The sequence below is a fragment of the Apodemus sylvaticus genome, chromosome 13, assembly GCF_947179515.1.
Source record: "Apodemus sylvaticus chromosome 13, mApoSyl1.1, whole genome shotgun sequence".
Lineage (NCBI taxonomy): Eukaryota > Metazoa > Chordata > Mammalia > Rodentia > Muridae > Apodemus > Apodemus sylvaticus.
The window spans coordinates 29,660,401-29,675,162 of NC_067484.1; positions in this window are offsets into that span (position 1 = coordinate 29,660,401).

Below are 14,762 nucleotides of genomic sequence, written 5' to 3' on the forward strand. Positions count from 1 at the left end.
ATTAAGCCGGGTCTACCGCGGCGGCGGCGGCGGCAGCGGCGGCGGCGCACCCCTTTAATCCCAGCACTTGGGAGGCAGAGGCAGGCAGATTTCTGAGTTCGAGGCCAGCCTGGACTACAGAGTGAGTTCCAGGACAGCCAGGGCTACACAGAGAAACCCTGTCTCGAGAAAAAAAAAAGTACAATTTAAGCCAGGCAGTGGTACACGCCTTTAATCCCAACACTTGGAAAGCAGAGGCAGGCAGATTTCTGAGTTTGAGGCCACTTCAGAGTGAGTTCCAGGACAGCCAGAGCTATACAGAGAAACCCTGTCTCAGGAAACAAAAAACAAAAAAACAACAAAATTTTCTATACTTTAAAAAAAAAAGGACAATTAAGTCTATACTTTTAAAAGTAAACATTTATGAAAGCTAAGTTTATCATTTTTTAAAGCTTATTATATATGTTAAGAGCGGATTGCCTGCATGTGTGTAGTATAGCATGGTATATGCAGTGCCTGTAGAGGTTGAAGAGAATGCTGAATCCCCTAGAACTGGAGATATACACAGCCGTGAGCTGCCTGGTGGGTGCTGGGATACCAACCCAGGTCCTCTGCAAAAGCATCCAGTAACCTTAGCTGCTGGGCCATTGCTCCAGCCCCTGAGAGCCAAGTTTAAAGGCAGTAAACAGTTACTGAAAGTAGAATATGGAATAGAAGGGATAGAATTTTTAGAAAAAGAGGCCTGCCAGGCAACAACAGTGCGCTCCTTTACGCCGAGCGCTCATAAGGCCGAGGCAGGCAGGTCTTTGTGAGTTCAAGGCCAGGATGCTCTTCAGAGTGAGTTCCAGGACTACAAAGAGAAACCCTTTCTCAGAAAAAAATAAAATGAAAGAAAGAAAAAGGAAAGGAAAGAGAGAAAGAGAGAAAGCAGGGTACTGGAAAGATGGCTCAGTGATTTAAGAGCACTGACTACTCTTAAGAAGTCCTGAGTTCAATTCCCAGCAACCACATGGTGGCTCACAACCATCTGTTTTTTCTTTTTCTTTTTTTCTTTTTTTTTTTCTTCTTTTTTTGGATTTGTTTTTTGTGAGACAGGGTTTCTCTGTATAGCCCTGGCTGTCCTAGAACTCACTCTGTAGACCAGGCTGGCCTTGAACTCAGAAATCCACCTGCCTCTGCTTCTCAAGTGCTGGGATTACAGGCGTGTGCCACCACCACCTGGCTGCTCACAACCATCTGTAATGGGATCTGATATCCTCTTCTGGTGTGTCTGAAGACAGCTACAGTGTACTCACATACATAAAACAAGTAAATAAATCTTTAAAAAAAAAAAGGAAGAAAAAGAAAGAAAGAAAGAAAGAAAGAAAGAAAGAAAGAAAGAAAGAAAGAAAGAAAGAAAGAAAAAGAAAGAAAGGAAAAGCAGACTTTAAAGCACAGCAGGTAGGCACATGCATTATTGTTAGGGTCAGTGAATCTACAGTGGGACCGTGAACAGCAGCCTCCTAGTCTGTAATTGACAGTAGGGCTCAACCTATTCTATAGGTTTTGACAAACAGAAAATGGCATGTATCCATCATTGCAAAATCATACAGAAGAGTTTCATTGTCCTAAAAATCCTATGCTACTAGAAATCACTCCCTGTTCATCAGTCCTTCCACATGTGAGGCTGTCCTCAAGCATGCTGAAATGTCACTTGATGAGGTGCAGGCCTTGTGCAGGCCGCTCCCCATTCATGAGTGCAAAGTCTAGAAAACAGTTTCACCACAGTTCTCCCCACACCTGGCTCTTGCAGTCTCTCCATCCACTCCTCTGGGATGTATCCTTGGGAGAGAGAATGTGACTACTGATGTCCTGTTTATGGCGGTGCACTCCACAGATAATTATTCTCTGCATCTTGACCAGTTGTGGATCTCTGTATTAAGCGCTATACTCAGTGAAAAAAAGAAGCTTCCATGGCAAGGACTGAGAGCAGCATTAATCTCTGGGTATAGAGATAAAAGGATAGATTATACAGTGTGCATTCAGCAAAGTAATAATAGTAGCCCCACAGCTGATGGTTTCCCCAGCAGTGGTCTCCCACCTGATTTTATACACTAAGCATGAGTTTCCTCCTGTGGAGCGGAGCATGTCCTAAATCCAATCAGAAAGCAATTTGTTACCCAGTAACATTTATGCCACTATTGCAACACATGGGTATATCTTGCCAAATCAGTCATTATTATAGCTTGCAGGGCTCACAGCTAGGTAAGAATATTAGTTTTTCTTCCATAGCAGCCCATATAGCACCTTCTTGTAGTACCTAGCAGGGGAGAAGTCTGTCAATCAGTAACAGCGTGATTTTTCCAAGCCTTGTGACCAAAATGATGTCTTCGGCAATAGGGTCTTACCATCAAATTCTGGCAGGCAGTCAAGAGTATTGCCCTGTATTGTTTTAGGGATCTCTGAGACACCTGCAACTTTGCGTATATATTTTTAATATCACTGTATTATTTTTGCTCATTTAGCTTCAACAGTGACTCCCTAAGATACATAAATTTAAAAATCATTTGAAATTGATGTTATATATAAACATCCAATCAAAACAACAGATTTCAAGTTGAGACTCTGAAACACACACAAATTCTCAAAGGTGTTGGAGGAGCTAATTAAAGAAAACAGTTCTGGGTATGGTGATGTGTACTTGTAAATCCAGCACTTAGAAGGTGGAGGCAGGGCTGGAGAGATGGCTAGATGATTAAGAGCACTGACTGCTCTTCCAGAGGTCCTGAGTTCAGTCCCCAGCAACCACACGGTGTCTCACAACCATCTGTAATGGGATCTGATGCCCTCTTCTGGTGTGTCTGAAGACAGCTACAGTGTACTCATATAAATAAGATAAGTAAACGTTTGCTTCAGGCAGCTACTGGATCACTTTTTAAAAGAAAGAAAAGAAGGTGGAGGCAGGAAGAGCCCAGATTCGGAGCTACAAGCAGAGCTTATCTAGAATCAAAACCAAAAAGAGCAAAAGTGCCAGGCAATAGTGGCACAGTCTTTAATCCAAGCAATTGGGAAGCAGAGGCAGGCAGATTTCTGAGCTCGAGGCCAGCCTGGTCTACAGAGTGAGTTCCAGGACAGCCAGGGCTACACAGAGAAACCCTGTCTCTACCTTCAGGCTGGAAGAATGAAAGTAGTTTTATCCCCAGGTACACTGCTGACACTGTCCCCAAAGGTAGCAGTAGCCACAGCAGTCAGAATCTTCAAAGTCAATGTTAACATGGACTCACACTGTAATCCTAACATTTGGGAAGCTGAAATGATAGAGCCAGGATGGGCTATAGAGTGAGACACTCTCTAATATACCCTCTCAAAATCAAGCAAACAAACAAGAATGCCTACAACAGAAATCACACCAAGGTTCCTAGTTTCCCAGACTCCACAGACACATTCCTTTAAAATGCCTCTTAAGATATCTAGGTCTATAGCTCTTCTGTTTAATTTTTCTAGAAAATTCTGCCTCAACTGCCTCAGTCTCAATGCCTTTTTGCCCTTTATAAATTTAATTGTACAGTGTATATTTCCAACCTGTGTTTCTGGTGAGGATCACACCACACACACACACACACACACACACACACACACACACACACACACACCACACCACTTTTCACAGGTCCATCCAGGGCTCTGGCGTGCCTTACCTGACAGCAGCCGGCAGGTGGCACCAAAGCATCTCATACAGAACTATGAGCCTCAGTAACTGCAGAATTGAGAATTTATGTCATCCCTGGTGTTTTCCATGGCCTGTGAAAGCAGATAGCTTCATTAGACTGGAATCTGATTTTTCCAAGTTCCACACAGGTGGAATTTCCTCAATAAATTCAGTGTGCCTCTTGATGACTTGATGGTGAGAACAGGTTTCCTCTCTTCAGTTAGAGCCAGACGTCGGCTGCGGTAGGGAGACGACTGACCACCTGGATGGCTCTGATATCCTCCTCTACCAGGACAGCAGTGAAACTGTCACGCTGGTGGGCACTGATGGCAGGCGCCGTGGTTTTAGTACACATACTGTCTCGCTTCACCATGAAGAAGCCAAGTGACACCTGCTTCCCCTGTGGCTTCTACTTAGGCAGGATCTCTGTGCTTGGGGACCTTGAATATCTGCTCCTGGAGGAATAAGCCTGCCCAGGCTTATATTCCTGCTACTGTTCTTTCCAGGAGTGTGACATGTTGCCCTGGATTAAGGGAAACACACTACTGTACCCAAGGCTGTCTGCTATGTCTTCTTCAGAACTGAGGGCTGAACCTAGAGAGGCTTGTTTTTTGTTTGTTTGTTTGTTTGTTTGTTTGTGTTTGTTTTTGTTTTTTGAAACATGGTTTCTCTGTGTAGCCCAGGCTGGCCTGGGACTCTCTTTGTAGACCAAACACTTACATACGCCTAACAAATGCTGCACCACCAAGCTCAATGCCCACATCCTCCCGTGAAGTGCTCTCACTGAGTTTGCACAGGCTGGCCTTGAATTTACCCTGTAGCACAGGTAGGCCTTCTGCTTCCCTGACCTCGGCCTCCAGCGAGCTAAGGTAAGATTACATGTTTTTGTTACCAGCTTGATAATAGCTCTCTTTGTGATTCATGAAGTATGTTAACCTACAGTGAGTTAGATTTTACACATTTTAGCCAGGCAGTGGTGGCGCACGCCTTTAATCCCAGCACTTGGCAGGCAGAGGCAGGCGGATTTCGGAGTTCAAGGCCAACCTGGTCTACAGAGTGAGTTCCAGGACAACCAGGGTGATACAGAAAAACCTTGTCTCAAAAAAAGCAAAAAAAAAAAACAAAAAAAAAAAACCCACATTTTATCTGCTCTCAGTCAGTTCAAATAACACAAGTAATTCTGTAGTAGACAACATGCATAACATTATGTATGGCTAAGGTCTTTGGTAGAAATGTATAGTTTTTCTTTTAAAAAAATTTCCTTGGGGGGGCTGGAGAGATGGCTCAGCGCTTAAGAGCACTGACTGCTCTTCCGGAGGTCCTGAGTTCAAATCCCAGCAACCATTAAAAAAAATTGCCTTGAATATGGGGCCTCTAATTGGTTACACAATCATACATGGTTTCGGACTTCTAATCCATATCTCAAGTACTAGGACTACAGATATGTACCACCACACCTGGTGTATACAGGACTGGGAATCAAGTCCAAGGCTTTGTGCATGTTAGGTGTAAACACTGTACCGACTGAGGGACAGCCCCAGTGCTGAGATTTGTTTGAAATTGCTGTCTTCAGACTTTGTTGCAAAGGTTATTTAGAGCAGAGTGTAGGGGAAGCCATATTTGACTGCAGAGCTCTGGGATGACCTTCTCACAGCATAGATAGGCAAGGTGCACGCAGGATCCCATGCTTGTGGGAGGTTTGACAGGGCAGAGAGAGATGAACTCTGAGGTAGGTGGGCTGGCGAAAGAGTATCCCTAAGGATTTCGAAGTGAACCTGGGTCCCTAGCCAGGCTTCAACCTGAAGCCCTGAGGATTTTCCTGGAGTTTGTGTGAGACATTCGAGAGCTATGTGTTCGTGAGTTCTCATGATCAGACTACCCCAGTCAGGAGCAGCCCGGGAGTGCTTTCCTTTCTGAATGGAGCAGAAGGGAGAAGGGGACATGGAGTGGCTGCAGCGAGGACTATAGTGTGGGCAGAACAGAAGGAAAATGTGGGAGCATGGCCGAGGGGGTGGGGTGCTGAAGGACTTGATGTCTCTCAGGGTCTTGTTGATTTGAATTTTTAAAGGGGTACGTGGGTTACTCAGAGGTAGTTCTTGCAGGGGACTTGAGTTCAGTTCTAGCACCAACGTTGGGCAACCTGCTATTGCCTGCAAATCCAGTTCCATGGGGAATCCAACAGCTCTGGCTTCCACAGGTGTCTGCATTCACAGGTGCCTAACTACCCAGTCCCCAACACACAGGCACATAATTAAAAAGAATAAAAGTAACCTTTTTTTTGATACAATGTCTTGCTGTATGGTCCTGTTTGTCCTGGTATTTATTATGCACCAGGCTGGCGTTGAACTCACAGAGATCTGTCTGCCTCTCAAGTGCTAGGACTAAAGGCATGAGACACCACAACTAGCAATAACAACGCATCTTTAAAAAGGGTAAGTGTTACAGGCCTGGGTCCGTTGGCTGTGGCTGAGAATGAAAAAAAGGCAGATCTTCCCTGATTACTGTTACAAAGGTGTTATTTCCCACTGTAATTGGGGGTCATAATTAAAAGTCACAACAGGGCCCTGGGCAGAGGTGACACATGTCTTTAATCCCATCCTTCAGGAGACAAATGCAAGGAACCACAGAGAGTTCAAGGCCAGCCTGGTCTACAGAGCTAGTTCAAGGACACCAGGAACACACAGATACGCTTCATCTCAAAAAAAAAAGCAAAAATAAATAAATATAAATAATAAAAAGTCACAATAGAACCAGGTGTGTTGGTGAATACTGCAGCCCTAGTGCCCACAGAGGGTGGCAGGATTGCAGGCCCAGGACATCCCTAAGTGATAGCTGTCTCAAAAAACAAGGTCAGGATCAACGCTATAAAACGGCGGTAAAATCACAGCCTATTCTAAGTTAATTATTAATTTATTTTGCAGTGCTGAAGTTGAGCCTCTGGGGATGTAGTCTACTACTGATGTTCACTCCCATAGTCCTGACAGGTTTTCACAGGCAGAAGGGTCTCGGAGACAGGCGGTAAAATAACATCTTAGCTAAAGTCCTGGGCTCCTCAACTGTAGATGCATTTCAGAGTCCAGCCTTCTCCTAAGAAACTCAGTTGACTTTCCAGGAGTCTGTCACTTGGGTGCAAGTAAACTATTAACAACGCAGGACTGTCATGGACTTTGGGCAAGAAATCTGTGTGGCAGGACTAGGGGGCAGATGCGGTCCAGTGTGAAGAAGTGGCCATTGAACAGGACCAGGGATGAGGTACAGTGACAGCCCCTTGGGCTGACGCTCACTCTGGTGACTAAGTATCCAAGCACCGCCAGCATTGTCAACTGCGACCTTTATGTAACCTTTATGTCAAGAGTTCGATATTTAAGCCCAGATATGATACTACGTTTCCCTGTAACCCCAGCACTTGCGTGGGGAGGGGCGGTCAAAGGCCACACAGGAGTCAAGCACAAGTTCAAAGAGTTCCAGTTCAAGGCCAGCCTGGGCTATTCCCAAAACTCCATCTCAAAAATAGCAAACAAAGAATTTAGTCCTTAGGTCACATGACTGAAAACAATTTAGCACGGCTTGGTTTTGCGCTATGCATACTGAGGAATGAATGCTATAGACAAGACAGCACCCTAAGTTCAAGGCTGGGCACCGGGTCTTCATCGCATAGATCAGCAAGCCCCCACACAGGGAACAGCTGACAACAGCGACGACAAAAGTAAAGTTCCCATGGAGGACTGGCAGCAGAGAAGACACATTCCCATATATTCTTTGCCTACAACACAGTAAACTTCCAAAAGCTTAGGAAGAGGAAGTGTACATGCTGGGTCCTGCTGGCTTCTACAACACAGGGCTCTACAAACAGTGCTCACCGCCATGCCATCGTGGCTAGCATTCACATTTCCTCTCCCTGTGGTAACAGGGCAATTGCTGTTCTCGCGTCCTCACGTCCTCACGCTGTAATGGGGCTTGCTGTCCTGGGACCTGAGAAAGGAAATTGAGTTCTCAGATAATGCAATGTACTACTACCTCAGGGCCTGGCTATCTGGGACAACTGATGTGTGATGTTAGAGTCTGGGGAGAGAGAATACTTTTTTGTAGGTCACTTCTAAGACTTAGTGTGAGATGAAGGATGAAACTTTCTCAGCCCTTTGACTTCGAGTTTTTGTGATGGAGATGAGTGCTCTCACTGGCATCTGGCAAAGTATGTTTGCAACAGCACAGGATGGTAGGATGAACAAGGCTCTCCAAATGTCTACATCCAACCCCCAGACCCACAAACAGGTTGCCCTTCATGATAAATGAACTTTAAAGAAATGATTCAGTTGGGCTGGAGAGATGAGGACTCAGTGGTTAAGAGCAGTGACTGCTCTTCCAGAGGTCCTGAGTTCAATTCCCAGCAACCACATGGTGGCTCACAACTATCTGGGATCCGATGCCTTCTTCTGGTGTGTCTGAAGAGAGCAAAGGTGTACTCATATACATAAAATAAAGAAATCTTTAAAAAATATTTAAGAAATTATTATAATCTTGAGGTGGACCAGGCAGTGGTGGAACAGAACTTTAATCAGAGCACACAGAAAGCAGAGGTAGGCAGATCTCTGTATTTCAGGATAGCCTGATCTACAGAGCGAGTTCCAGGACAGCCTGGAACTGGAAAAAGCAGAAACTGACCAGGCTACCCTGGAAAAGGCTTAGACCACCTGAGGCTCCTGGAAAGGATGCCCGCCAACCTGGTGCACTGCCTGCAGGCTGTGCAGTGTGCTCCAGGGTCCCCGGTTCCCAGCTTTGTGAGCTGCCTTTTATGCTGGGGTGGGCTTTGGTAATGCAGCTGACTTTGAGTCATTTCTGCTCCTGTGCTAACCCCTCTTTTATATTCCTGTAAGTGACCTGTCTTATTCAGTGTTCTGTTGCTATGAAGAGAAACCATAACCAAGGCAACCCTCTTAAAAAATTGTAAGTGGGGCTTTCCTACACTTTCAGAAGTTTAGTTCATTATCATCATGACAGGAAGCATGGCAGTGTGCAGGCAGAGATGGTAGCTGAGAGTTCTTCATCTGGATCCACAGTCAGCAGGAGGAGCGAGACTCTCTTCGGAAACCTCAAAGCCCACCCCTAGTGACACACTTCCTTCAACAAGGTCATGCCTCCTAATCCTTTCAAGTAGTGGCACTCCCTGTTGATCAAGCATTTAAATCTTTGAGTCTATTCTTACTCAAATCGCCACACAACCCCAATCAAGCTCATTGGTTCACCAAGTTTGACTTTGGTGACATCATACTTTGGTCTGCTGTAGGTTCCCTAACTGGGTGACGAGTGTTGCATTTCCCAAGGAAAAGTTTTATCACACACTACCCATACTTAAAGGTCAGAGGCAAATACTGCGCACTTTCTGCCTCATGTGAGATGTGGACTGCTGGGCTTCATGGCTCATGCTTTTAATCTCTGCACCATGAGGAAAAAAGAGGTGAGACAGGGTGACGCGGGGAGGCCCTATCTCCTCCTTAAAAAATTGTGTGTGTGTGTGTGTCTCTGTGTATGTATATATGTGTGTGTGTGTGTGTGTGTGTGTGTGTGTGTGTGTGTGTGTGTGTGTATAATGTTGGGAACAAGCATAAGAAACGTATTCTAACTATTTCCATTTCATTTTCAGGCTCCATTTAATCATAGGGAGAAACTAAACTCAGGTTGCAGGCCCTAGGGGAGCTTGGGACTTCCCTGTGGCTAAATAGGTTCTGTTGTGTACAGTTGTCGGAGTCCAGACATTTCAGGGACAACTTGTAAGGAGACAGTTCTCTTGGGTCCAGCCCTCTCAAAGACAATTTCTCCATCTTGTTGGCAAGGTCAAAGAAGTTCATGTTCCCAGGTCAAGGAGCGAATACCTATCCCACTTCTCCAAATATTTTAATTGTCTGTTAACTGGTCAAGAATATAGAAACTGTTATCTAAATGAAGGTGCATAAGTTGTAAAAATATATAAGCAATTGCCCATTATGCCCTAATTGACTATCTATAGCTTACCCACTCCTTTGTTCCATTATCAATTTAAAATTCCAGGCCAGAATCCAGAACAGGACCTGGCTGCAAAAGCTGAATTGAGTACCTGGAAGCCTTGTGCCCTGGATACGGCCCAGTCTCCAGTGAGAACTCCCTTACTTAACCCATAATCTCACACTACAATTGGATCACACCGCAACTCCCCCCAGCTCCCCCTCGCTTTCTGTTCCCATACTTTAAAACCCGTTGTGCAATCTCCCTTCAGGGACACGGTTCAGATCCTGAGCTGGCCACCCCCATGAGCACTCAGAAAATAAAGCTCCCCAGAAAATGGAAGCTGTCTGTCAGTTTCTGCCCCGAACCCCAACAGTGATAAAGTATAAAAAGAACTGTGATAAAGAAGAAAAGATTTTCAAATCCATGGGACATGGAAGCAGAAGGAAGGACTGAAACTACAGGTGGGGAGGGGAAGAAAGAACGAGTCTGAGGCAGGGGGTTAGGCAAAAACTGTGGGAAAAGGTCATGAAGAAGAGGAAAGTGTCACAGGACCGTGAAAATGATGTAATAAAACCCTTAATTTTTATGATAAAAAGGTTTTTTGTATTGTTTTGTTTTTTAAGTTGAGGGTTTCTCTATGTAGCCTGGGCTGTCCTAGAACTCATTCTCTGGACCAGACAGGCCTCGACTGCCCACCTCTGCCACTAACCCGTTTTATGCTAACTTTTAACAATAATAACTAAAGAAAAAGAGATAATCCACAGCCTAATTACCATAATTCTTTAATCAGAGCAGACCATGAATAGTTGCATGTATTTGTTTTAGTATTTTGTAATTGTTAAGGCCTGGGTAACTGCTGTCTAGGCAGCCATTTTATGCTGTTATTACTGTTACAAGGAAATGTTCTCTTCTGCTGTTACTCGGAGGCTTTCTCATGCCCGAGTTGATTGCATATTTTGTTATCTTCTATGCTTTAGTGTTCTTGGAAACCAATCACAATAGAGATCAGTTAGAACTGCTTTGTATAGTTAGTCACAATAAGCTTGGACCTGAACCAACTGTTCAGCAGCACTTCCTGTATCTGTGTATGAGCTTTTATGGATTTTGTCTTGATAAGTTGCCCCAGAGATGGACCCCAGCATAAGAGAGACACATGCACCAATATAAGAAGCCATTTGAAATAAGACTTCCATGTTGAATGGGGGTTGAATAAAGTTTTAAGTTCCCAAGACCACCCTGGGAATTGACATTCTACTTGACAGAAAGAGATATGTGTGTGGGCAACTGACATCCTGGTTAGCAAGTTGAGACATGAATGCTAGACAAGTCAAGTCGACCCACCACAGTCAAGTAACCCAACCAGTGAGGACAGGACAAACATACAACAAAGACATATTCCTAAGGAAGTTCCCTGTCCCTAAATCCTGATTGGTGAAATAACTTGGCACAGATGTTTGTGGATTTCAGAGCTCTGTAGGTTTCTGGCTCAGGGTTGCAATCAGCTCTAAAGTCTAGTCTACAGCCTTGATCCATCAGTCCTGGGGCAAATGCTTAATAAACTACTCCTGACTAGTCAGTCACCAGTGAAACTGGCAGTTTGTGAGCCAACTCATGGACCCAAATGGTAATAATTTTATTAAGAAAATATGCATGTGGTGGCACATGCTTTTAATCCCAGAACTCATAGACAGGCAGATCTCTGAGTTCAAGGCCAGTCTGATTTACAATGTGAGTTCGAGGACAGGCAGAGCCACACAGTGAAACCCTGTCTCGGACAACTCAAACCAAAAAGAGGTGGGGGTGGGGAGGAAAATGTGAGTGTTATCGCAAGTTGCAAAAGAAAAAGAAAACAAAAATAAAAACCTCTGGGCACAAACCTATAATCTCTATAATCCCAGGTACAGAGAGGCAGAACCCGAAAGATCTCAAGATTTAAATTGAACTTGGGCTACACTGAGAAACCTTTTGTCAGGAAAACCAAAGCTAGAAGAAAAAAGAGGATAAGGAGGGTGAAGAGGAGAAAGGGGTGGGGGGAGGATGAGAAGAGGAGGAGGGGGAGGAGGAGGGAGAGGAGAGGAGGAGAAAAATAAAACATTCTATGGTGAGTGCTGTGTTCTTGTATGGTGATGTCAGCAGTGACCCAAATACTATACCGTTATTAATTAAATGGATCAACAGGTCTTAGATTTGACTCTATTGTCATATGCTGCTGACACCTGACCATTTAGAAATTGTTTCTCAGAGCCAGTGAGATGCTTAGTAGTTAAAGGGGCTTGCCACCAAGGCCTTGAGTGCCTAAGTTCAATCCTCAGACCACCCACGGTAGAAGAAGAGAACTGACCCCCCCCCCCCAATACCCCACCTTGTTCTGTAATCTCCACAAACAGATCAAGGCACATGAGCACATTAAGTATCTGTAAAAGTTTCGAGGCTGGTGTTCAGTGAGGCAGTAGCAATATAGGGGTGGGTTTGCTGGATGGCAAACTACTGTCCACACGCCTTTAGGTCTCTGCTACTTTTCTCAGGAGTAAGCAGGTTGAACATACCTAAGTCAAAAGGACCTTGCTCTAGAAAACATTTTTCCCTAGTGTTACCTAGTGGGCCTGTTTGACCCACTCACATTTCAACCCATCTTAGGGTTTCTATTGCTGTGAAGAGACACCATGACCACAGCAACTCATACAAGAAAACATTTAATTGGGGGCTGGCTCACAGTTTCGTTGGTTTAGTCCATTATCATCATGGCCGAAAGCATGACAGCCAGACACGGTGCTGGAGAAGGAGCTGAGAGTTCTACATCTAGACCCACACGCAAGAGGAAGAGAATGGCACACCTGGCAGCCTTGCCTCTGAAACGTCAGAGCCCACCCACTAGTGACATGCTTCCTGTAGCAAATCCACACCTATCCCAACAAGGCCTCACCTCCAATCATGCCACGCCTGTAAGCCTATGGGGGCCATTTCTTTTCTCTTTTTCACATAACATTTTTGTTGATTCTCTGCAAGTTTCACATCATGCACCCTAATTATAAGCCCTTCCCAGTCCTACCATGGCCGCCCTTCCTTGTAACCTGCCCGTTGTGCCCACCTGAGAACCTCAAAAGACCTCCAAGGAGCTGACTCCAATGTAATCGTATTAGGGTCTTTTTATTCAAGTTTGAGCCATCTCTGATACAGCAGGAGAGGAGGGTGAAGCCCAGAACTGAGTTTCAAGCAAGCACTTAGAGAGGTAAGCAAACAAGCAAGGGGCTTTCTAGCCTGGCACATGTCTGATTGGAGGGGGTGGGGGCTATTATGGAATTTTGTTGTCCTTTTAAAATAATTGGCTGGTGCTCAAAGAAAAACCATAAACTTAACTTCTGTTTTCCTCCTGATTGGTGGTTGTTAGGGAATGAAGTGCCAGGGCAGGCTTGTAACCTGGAAACTAGTGTTAGACGCAAGTTTGTTGGGGGACCAACTGGGAAACTTATACTAGAGAGTTCAACCTTAGGTCAGGCTTTCTAAGATGGAGTCTGAACCAAAGATCTGCCCCCCCCCCCAAAGAAGGAAAAATAAAAATATGGAGCTGCTAGCCAGGGGTGGTGGCACACACCTGTAATCCCAGCACTCTGGGGAGGCAGAAGCAGGCGGATTTCTGAGTTCTGGGCTTCACCCTCCTCTCCTGCTGCATCAGAGATGGTTCAAACTTGAATAAAAAGACCCTAATACGATTACATTGGAGTCAGCTCCTTGGAGGTCTTTTGAGGTTCTCAGGTGGGCACAACAGGCAGGTTACAAGGAAGGGCGGCCATGGTAGGACTGGGAAGGACTTATAATTAGGGTGCATGATGTAAAACTTGCAGAAAATCAACAAAAATGTTATGTGAAAAAGAGAAAAGAAATATATATATTTGGGTCTGGAGAGACAGCTCAGTAGTTAAGAGCACTGGCTGATCTTCTAGAGGACCTGAGTTTAAATCCCAGCAACCACATGGTGGCTCACAATCATCTGTAATGGGATCTGATGCCCTCTTCTGGTGTGTCTGAAGACAGCTATAGTGTATGTATATATAATGAATAAATAAATCTTTTTTTTTTAAAGATGTACAATTCCAATTTGTGTTATCTACATACTCACTGGAGCGTGCTTTAACCCTCAGTGGTCCATCTCTTAAACAGAGATGAGCCCCTCACCCCTCTAGTCCAGGAGCCTTCAATTGTGGAGAGACTCCACAGCAGCTCCAGCAGACTTTGTAAGAGTCCTCTTCAGCCAGGTGGTGGTGGACATTCTTTTAATCCCAGCACTTGGGAGGCAGAGGCAGGCAGATCTCTGAGTTCAAGGCCATCCCAGTCTACAGAGAGAGTTTCGGGATAACCAGCACTACAGCGAGAAACCTTGTCTTGGAAAAGCAAAATCAAAACAACAACAGCTAAAGAGTTCTCCCCAGTGGCTGCTGCTTTTTTTGGAGGGGGGTTGGGGTATGTGGAGGAATTGTCACAAGAAGCCTTTCAGATCCCCCTCTCTCAACTACACAAGTGCAGTCATTGACATCACAACAAAAGTAACCTCCTTGCTCTTCATAGGCAGAGGGTCAGCACTCAAGCTTCTGGTGACAGCACAGATGTGAACATGGCTCCGGCTGCTGCAGGACCACACGCCCAGACAAGGCCCTCGGGGCCTGCCTGGACCCTGGACATCAACACAGACCCCAGCTGTACTAGGGGCTTGGATCCAGATGTGGCCCTTAAGAAGAATCCAGATATTTTCTGAGTTCAAGGCCAGCCTGGTCTACAGAGTGAGTTCCAGGACAGCCAGAGCTATGCAGAAAAACAAAAAAACAAAAAACAAAAAACCCAAACAAACAAACAAACAAACAAAAAAGCGGGCAGCTCTACAGCCTACCATGCACAGCCCTCCAGGAGAGAGTTGGTCTCCCAGGAGTGTGGACACAGGCTTACAGGCCCACAGGAGGAACAAGCTCCAGCCACAGACAGCAAGACCAACTAACATGAAAGATAACCAGATGGTGAAAGGCAAGCACAAGAACCCTACCAACAGAAACCAAGGCTACTTGGCAGCATCAGAACCCAGTTCTCCCACCACAGCGAGTCCCGGATACCCCAACACACCAGA